At 43.2% G+C, this 8,887-nt stretch overlaps 1 protein-coding gene and 1 pseudogene across 3 annotated transcripts in view; both read left to right on the top strand.

Moving 5' to 3' along the window:
- The window catches only part of KCNQ5 (potassium channel, voltage gated KQT-like subfamily Q, member 5), a 565,034-nt gene that overhangs the window by 348,552 nt on the left and 207,595 nt on the right, over nt 1–8,887 (top strand). The gene's annotated exons all lie outside the window — the stretch shown is intronic.
- Nucleotides 2,810–4,164, top strand: LOC105544544 (annotated as a pseudogene).

An 8,887-nucleotide genomic window follows, 5' to 3' on the forward strand; every position in this document is an offset into this window, starting at 1 on the left:
TCTACACTGTTTATTCTAGTTAGCCATTTGTCTAATCTTTTTTCAAGGTTTTTAGCTTCCTTGCCATAGGTTTGAACATCTTCCTTTAGCTCAGAGAAGTCTGTTATTACTGACCTTCTGAAGCCTACTTCTGCCAACTCGTCAAAGTCATCTCCATCCAGCTTTGTTCCATTGCTGGTGAGGAGCTGCAATCCTTTGGAGGAGAAGAGGTGCTCTGCTTTTTAGAATTTTCAGCTTTTCTGCTCTGGTTTCTCTCCACCTTTGTGGTTTTATCTACTTTTGGTCTTTGATGATGGTGATCTACAGATGGGGTTTTGGTATGGATGTCCTTTTTGTTGATGTTGATGCTATTCCTTTCTGTTTTTTAGTTTTCCTTCTAACAGTCAGGTCCCTCAGCTGTAGGTCTATTGGATTTTGCTAGAGGTCCACTTCAGACCCTGTTTTCCTGGGTATCACCAGCAGAGGCTGCAGAACAGCAATATTGTAGAATAGTAAATATTGCTGCCTGATCCTTCCTCTGGAAGCTTCATCCCAGAGGGACATCTGGCTGTATGAGGTGTCAGTCGGCCCCTACTGGGAAGTGTTTCCCAGTTAGGCTACATGGGGGTGAGGGACCCACTTGAGGAGGCAAGTGTGTCCATTCTTAGATCTCAGACACCATGCTGGGAGAACCACTGCTCTCTTCAGAGTCGTCAGACAGGGACGTTTAAGTCTGCAGAGGTTTCTGTTGCCTTTGTTCAGCAATGTCCTGCTCCCAGAGGTTGAGTCTACAGAGGCAGGCAGGCCTTGTTGAGCTGCGGTGGGCTTCACCCAGTTTGAGCTTCCTGGCCACTTTGTTTACCTACTCAAGCCTCAGCAATGGTGGATGCCCCTCCCCGAGCCAGGCTGCTGCCTCACGGTTTGATCTCGGACTGCTGCGCTAGCAGTGAGCAAGGCTCCATGGGTGTGGGACCCACCAAGCCAGGCACGGGATATAGTCTCCTGGTGTGCCATTTGCTAAGACCATTGGAAAAGCCCAGTATTTGGGAGGCAGTGTCCTGATTTTCCAGGTACAGTCTGTCATGGCTTCCCTTGGCTAGTAAATGGAAATCTCCCAACCCCTTGTGCTTCCTGGGTGAAGCGATGCCCTGTCCTGCTTCAGCTCGCCCTCCATGGGTTGCACCCACTGTCCAACCGGTCCCAATGAGATGAACCAGGTACCTCAGTTGGAAATGCAGAAATCACCCATCTTCTGTGTTGATCACGCTGGGAGCTGCAGACCAGAGCTGTTGCTATCTGTCCATCTTGGAACCAATCCCAACAATTTTTTTTAATAACAGTAAAAACAAGAAATTTGAAGCCCCAGAGAAGGCCTGTAAGAAAAGCAAGAAGTCAAGCACAGTGGCTCACACCCGTAATACCAGCACTTTGGGAGGCCAATGCAGGAAGATCACATTAGATCAATAGTTAGACCAGCCTGGGCAACACAGTGAGACTCTGTTGCTACAAAAATGTTTGTCTAAATAACCGGGCATGGTGGCATGTGCCTGTGGTCCTAGATACTTGGGAGGCTGAAGCAGGAGGATTGCATGAGCCCAGATGTTCAAGGCTGCAGTGAGCTATATGATCTGGCCACTGTACACCAGTGTGGGCAACAGAGCAATATGTTGTGACACATGCACCAAAAAAAACAGAAGCCAGAAAGAACATAGGAATAAACCAATCTTGTTCACACAGCAATTCTCCAAAGAACTCAGATTTTTTACTCTGTGTTTTTAAATATTGAGAAAATGGAAGACATGTAACTAACAGCATATTTTTAACAATTTAAAAAACCACAGTCATCAAGAGTAATTTCAAATGAGCTGAAAGCCAGATAAACCACAACATTCCCCTGTCCCCAAAAAGGACTTTTTAAAATTACAGGAATAGAGAAGAAATAATCCTACTTGTTGGTGGTCAGTATTGTTACATTAACACCAAGAGATCAGAGCTATTAAAATCCTAACCTATTCTTAATTTTCCATCAAAAAGTCTGATTTTCCACCACAAAATGCAAATGAAAACCACAATGATATTTCATCTCACACTAGTCAGAACAGCTAGTATTAAAAAGTCAGAAAACAACAGATGCTGGTGAGGCTGTGGAGAAAAGGGACCACTTATATACTATCTGTGGGAAGCTAAATTAGTTTAGCTACTACAGAAAGCAGTTTAGAGATTTCTTAAAGAACTTAAAACAGAGAGCTACCATTTGACCCAGCAATACCATTACTGGGTATATACCCAAAGGAAAATTGATCATTACACCAAAAAGACACATGTACTCCTATGTTCATTGCTACACTATTCACAACAGCAAAAATATGGAGTCAACTAGCTGCCCATCAGTGGTGGATCGGATAAAGAAAATGTGGAGGCCAGGTACAGTGGCTCATGCCTGTAATCCCAGCACTCTGGGAGGCCAAGGCAGGTGAATCACGAGATCAGGAGTTCGAGACCAGCCTGGCCAGTGTGGTGAAACCCCATCTCTACTAAAAATACAAAATATTAGCTGGGCCTGATGATGGGCACCTGTAATCCTAGCAGGAGGCTGAGGCAGGATAATCAGTTGAATCTGGCAGGCAGAGGTTGCAGTGAGCCGAGATCACACCATTGCACTCCAGCCCAGGTGACAGTGCGAGACTCCATCTCAAAAGAAAAAAGAAAGAAAGAAAGAAAATGTGGAACACATATACCATGGAATACTACACAGCCATAAAAAAGAATGAAATTGGGGTCACAGTGGAGCAGGCTCTCACGTGGAGGTGGGGAAGTTTGGCCCATCGGAATGATCACCAAGACACACAAAGTAGACCTGGGCCCTGGGCTCCCAGAGAGAAAAAGAAGAAAGTGGTCAAAGAACCAGAGACTCAATACTCAATTTTAAACAATGATGATTACTTTGCCAATGTTTCTCCTATAAGAGCCACATCCCCCTCTAAAAGTGTGGTCCATGGGAAGGTACCTGAGATGTCTCTAGTGAAGAAAAGAAGAAAAAGAAGGGTGTCAGCACCCTTTGCGAGGAGCACGTAGAACCTGACACGCTGCGTGCCAGACGGCCAGAGAAGTCACCCAGCCCCAGGAAGCAGGTGCTTGGTCGCTTGGAGTTCCTCTGTGGGGAAAAGAAAAAGAAGAAGTCACCTCCAGCCATGTTCCATGCCTCTGGCGTGAAAACCTCCCCAGACCTCAGACAGGGTGAAGAGGAAACCACAAGAAGGAAACAAAGGGGGCCCAGGACCCCTCAGTCCAGGATCCTTGATTCTGCAAGGCTGGTGATGCTGCCAGCACCTGCTCAGTGGGGAAGAAGGGTGAGGAACAGGCAACCTTGGGGCAGATAAGGGAAGCAGAAGAGCCCCAGGGAACACAGTGGGAAGGTGAAGAAGAAGAAAAAAAAATCCACCAGGAGGGAGACGCCCTCCCAGGCCACTCTAAGCCTTCCAGGTCCATGGAGAGCAGCCCTAGGAAAGGAAGTAAAAAGAAGCCAAAGTTGAGGATCCGGAATACATCCACCGCCATAGGAAATGGCCCTAAGGCCCCCGCAAAGAAAACGATGAAGTCCAAGAAGGTAGAGCAGCCAATCATTGAGGAGCCAGCTCTGAAAAGGAAGAAAAAGAAGAAGAGGAAAGAGAGTGGAGTAGCAAGAGATCCTTGGAAGGAGGAAACAGACACGGACTTAGAGGTGGTGTTGGAAAAGAAAGGCAACATGGATGAGGCGCACATAGACCAGGTGAGGCGAAAGGCGTTGCAAGGAGAGATCCATCGCGAGTCAGGCAAAACGGAAGCTTCTGAAACCAGGAAATGGAGGGGAACCCAGTTTGGCCAGTGGGATACTGCTGATTTTGAGAACGAGGAACAGAAACTGAAGTTTCTCAAACTTACGGGTGGCTTCAAAAACCTGTCCCCTTCGTTCAGCCGCCACCCCTCTCCACACTCCCCAGCACGACTGCAAGGCCCAACATGGCCCTCAGCAAGAAGGAGGCCGACAGCCTGCAGCAGAACCTGCAGCAGAACCTGCAGCAGGACTATGACCCGGCCTTGAGCTGGAAGTACAGCCGCGGAGCCAATCTCGGCTTCTCCACCGCCCCCAACAAGAGCTTTTATATTCACAGGAACGCTTCCAAGTTAGTCAAGCTGGAAGATTAAACTCCAGAGTTTTGTCCCCTCAAAACTGCCACAATTGCTTTGATTATCCCATTTATGCTGGAGGTTACAAATTTTTTGTATGAAAAATCAGATCTTGGTAATGACCTTGAGCAGTAGGATATAAATAACTCCCATAAACTTAGCGTTCCAATAATGGAACACTAGGCATAAATGAGTTATTCAGTTGTGCTGATGAAAGCCATCTGGCAGTTGGCTCACACTGAACACCTGTGGAGACTAAGGACAAGGACAACTATCTTGATGGGCTTGGATGAATTGAGGAGAGGCAGCTCATGTTTTGGGAGCCAGGAGAACAAGTGAGTGGCTAAAACCTCCTGTTTTCTGTGTTAAACATTCCGTCCCTGTTTGAGACATCAGTGTGTACAGATGACCTTTGTTGAGTGTTTAGCAGGTGCTAGGCACATACTAGTGTTTTCCTTAATGTATTTAATCTTCATAATTATGAAATGGGTGCCATTATTATCCCCAACTTATAGATGAGGCAACTGAGATTCTGGGATAAAGTAATAAAATTCCCTGGGATCACCCAACCACTAAAAACAAACAAACAAACAAAAGAATGAAATCATGTCCTTTGTCCCAACATGGATGGAACGGGAGGCCAAAGTCCTAAGCAAATTAGTATAGGAACAAAAAAAACAAATACCGGATGTTCTCACTTATACGTGGATGCTAAATGTTGAGTACCCATGGTCATAAACATGAGAATAACAGACACTGCTGACTACTAAAGGGAAGGGGAAGGAGAGGGGCATGGTTCAAAAAACTACCTACTGGGTACTGTGATGACTACCAGAGTGTAATATATCCATGTAATAAATCTGTACATGTACCCCCTCTATCTAAAATAAAACTTGGGGGAAAAAAAGCATGATTTTCTTTTTTTACACTAAAAGGGATTTTTAAAAATATGATTAAGAGAAACAATGAAAATATGAGATTGGAAAATTGTTGATTATTAATGAGTTCATATTTTTGCATCTAGATTTGTATCATAAGGCATCAAAGTATTCGAAGATGAAACTGAAGAACTTTCATTAATAATTTCTCATCATATTTTAGCTTTTACTTTAGGTTCAGGGGTATGATAAATTTTAATAAATCTTGAAAAAATGTAATGAATGACAGATGACCAGAGAGAGAAAAAATATCCTGAGTGTCTTATTGATAAGCTCAATAAGAATTCCTAGAAATATTCTAGACAGAATATTAAGCAAATGATTTATAATAAACTTGAGGGCCAGGCACAGTGACTCATGCTTGTAATCCCAGCACTTTGGGAGGCCGAGGCGGGTGGATCACTTCAGGTCAGGAGTTCAAGACCAGCCTGACCAACACGGTGAAGCCCCATCTCTACTAAAAATACAAAATTAGCCAGTCATGGTGGTACACGCCTGGAGTCCCAGCTACTTGGGAGGCTGAGGCAGGAGAATCGCTTGAACTTGGGAGGCGGAGGTTGCAGTGAGCTGAGATCGCACTATTGCACTCCAGCCTAGACAAAAAGAGCGAAACTTTCTCTCAAAAAAAAAGGAAAGAACAACCATCATTACTAGAAAATGACATAAATTCATTAAGAGCAAAAAAATTACATTACATAATGCTTATTTCTTATTTTGATAGGTTAACCAGATTGCTACATCAGGAGAATAGAGTAGATAATGTCTTGATTTCAGCAAAGTACTGATAAGTGCTTTGAGGGGAAGAAAGAGAAATTCAGGTAGGATGATAATAGTCTTGGGAGAAGAGGTACCTGATAGGGGGGCTCCAAAGTCAAGACATGGTGTTTGTAAAGAAATCTGAAAGATAAGGGTAGGACATTAGGAGGTTCTTGTTTAGGGAGTGGGTAGTTCATGCTAGGAATAAAAGAATCAAGATTACCATAGTAATATGTAAATGTAACAAACATAAAGGCTTTCCAGAAATCCAAGTGAGCAAAATCTACTCATTTTCATTTAAGTTCAATCTGAATCAATGGTGTCATTTAGTTCTTTAAAAAGAATGCAGCTTTAGATTGAATACTCCCATTTCAAAGAAAGAGTAGTAATACACAAAAACACATCTTTATGGCTTTTGTTATTTGGTCAAATATATCCTGAATACCTTGTAACGTGCAGAAAACATCTGTGGCTGCTTACATAATATATGTAGTGTAAGTGGATGAAAATAAGCAAAGGTTTGTCTTCCCATTTAACTGAAAGTCCTGGTTAGGATGCGGACTATGCCTGAGTTCCCAGTTCCTGGTACAATGTAAATATTTGTGATTGATATAATACAGCAAAAGTAAGATAATGATAGAACAGTGCAAAGAAATTGGGAATGAAGTTAACCCATAAAAATGTATGCCAGAATGATCTGAGACACTATTACTATTTGTAATGTGGGTCCCAAATTCACCTTTGAGCCTCCTGGCAAGGAAACAAATATGCTAAAAGATCACAGTCTCCAAAACCTAAAACTTCATCCTCTTTGCCAGAAGCAACATGTTAGTAGATTTTTCTTGCAGTAAAATCCTGAGAGAAATTTCTCACAGGATGCCTCATTGAGCAAATACAATGTGAAATACGGAGAAATTCTTAAAGTACAGTAAGCTGCTTAAATGTTTTTTACTCCTTCTTAAGGAAATAGCAGAAAATCCAATACAGTTTATTGAAAGTAATTCCTTTAGGGACCAAAGTAGTAGGTTCCAAGTACACAGATTGCCAGTGGTCAGCTTTGCTCCAGGCCCCGTGGTGTGGTAAGAAAAGTACAAGAAAATAAGTGATTGCATATCCTTGAGACAGTCTTTTTTGAAACCAAACTTTTGCTGTAGCTGGGCAGTATCAAGTTTAAATCTGTATTCCCCCGCAAGAATGGAAAATGCAGGTATTTACTGTTGGTGATTAAATGCCAATTCTTTTGCTTACACTGAAGAATGAGAATGAGTCTGAGTCCCACTTTGAGGGATACAGTAACAAACTGGGCAAAGGTAAAGAACAGTGGCAAGGAGAATGACACATCAGGACATAATTTCGTATGTAAAGTAGACAGCAAACTGGGCTTGGTATATTGAATCTGAAGACCAACAGGGAAGTCATGATAAAACCAGCCTCAAACATCTGAAGAACTCTCTTAGGGAGGAAGGCGCACACGTCCTCTGTGGTCCAGAATCTGACCAATGAGTAAAGGTCCCAGACAAGGAGAACGAACTCAGGAGAAAATCATTTTCCAACAGTAGAGCTGTCTGCAACAGGGCTATGCCGCCGTAAAATGATGGGAGGAGCCCAATTGCTGGAGGGGTTTAGAGAGAGACTGCACAAGTGTCTATCAGTGATGTTTCAAAAATAATCCCTGTCCTCAAAGGGAGACTGAATCAGAAATCCTTCTGGCCACACAAATTCTCTGATCCTGGGGTGAGAAGGCATGCTCCATCTCTGTCTACGCAGAATCCACTGACTGCTGTGAGGGAAATCTCTTGAACTGTTTATGGGTTCTGTTGCCATCTCCTAGCTTGCTTACATTAGCCATAGTCCTCTAAAGAAACACTAAGCAAGCAGAAACCATGCTTTCCCATATCCTCCAATTTCCTCTTAACAACCCACATGTAAAATGCAACATTTCATTCTTTAAAAACTGTTTGCTGATGACACTATTTTTAAAACTTCACAGGCCGGGCAAGGGGGCTCACGCCTGTAATCCCAGCACTTTGGGAGGAGGAGGCAGGCGGATCACAAGGTCAGGAGATCGAGACCATCCTGGCTAACGTGGAGAAACCCTGTCTCTACTAAAAATATAAAATAAAACAAAACAAAACAAAACAAAAAAAATTAGCCAGGCGTGGTGGGGGGCACCTGTAGTCCCAGCTACTGGGGAGGCTGAGGCAGGAGAATGGCGTGAACCCAGGGGCGGAGCTTGCAGTGAGCGGAGATGGCACCACTGCACTCCAGCCTGGGTGACAGAGCAAGACTCTGTCTCAAAAAAAAAAAAACTTCACAGATTTCAGTGATAGTATTTATTGATTAGGGTCTTTGTTAATATGTAAGGTTCATTGCACTTTAAAAGCAGAATCGTGCAGTGTTCTAATCAAGTATTCCAAGTCACCGCTAAAGATACCAAAAATGTCATATTTAATTTTCATTGCTTTGCAATGGAAGCTGGGGTGTGCTCTGAGTAGATCTCAGGTGCCAAATGCACTTCTCTTGTGGAAACATTATGCATAAAGGATATTTTGCAAAGCACCAAGTTTAGAAAGAAAGGTAAATTTAGGATGCCGGAAGAAATAAATGACTCTAGTACTTCTCTCTGTTGATGAAGTTTTGATTTCATTAGGTGGCCTGTCCTCCAGGCAAAGTGCTGTGCTGGGTCAGCTATAGTCTCTAATGTCAGCATGTACACTGCAGTCATCATAATTCATGAAACGGTCTCAAGGTCCCCTGTCAAATGCACTGAAGAGCATACTTCATCAAAGCAGTACTTTAAAATTTATGAAAAGTCAGAAGCAGGGTTGAATTTCCTTTGGAAGTTATTTCTGAAGAATTGTTTTCTTAAAATATTCTATATCTTCTTCCTGTTAGCATCTTTTATTTTAATCCCATGGTTCCATTCCATTTAAAACATTTAAGGGCCAAGCGCAGTGGCTCACGCCTGTAATCCCAGCACTTTGGGAGGCCGAGGCGGGCAGATCACGAGGTCAGGAGATCGAGACCATCCTGGCTAACACGGTGAA

The sequence above is a fragment of the Mandrillus leucophaeus genome, unplaced genomic scaffold, assembly GCF_000951045.1.
Source record: "Mandrillus leucophaeus isolate KB7577 unplaced genomic scaffold, Mleu.le_1.0 Scaffold300, whole genome shotgun sequence".
In the NCBI taxonomy this organism is placed as follows: Eukaryota; Metazoa; Chordata; class Mammalia; order Primates; family Cercopithecidae; genus Mandrillus; species Mandrillus leucophaeus.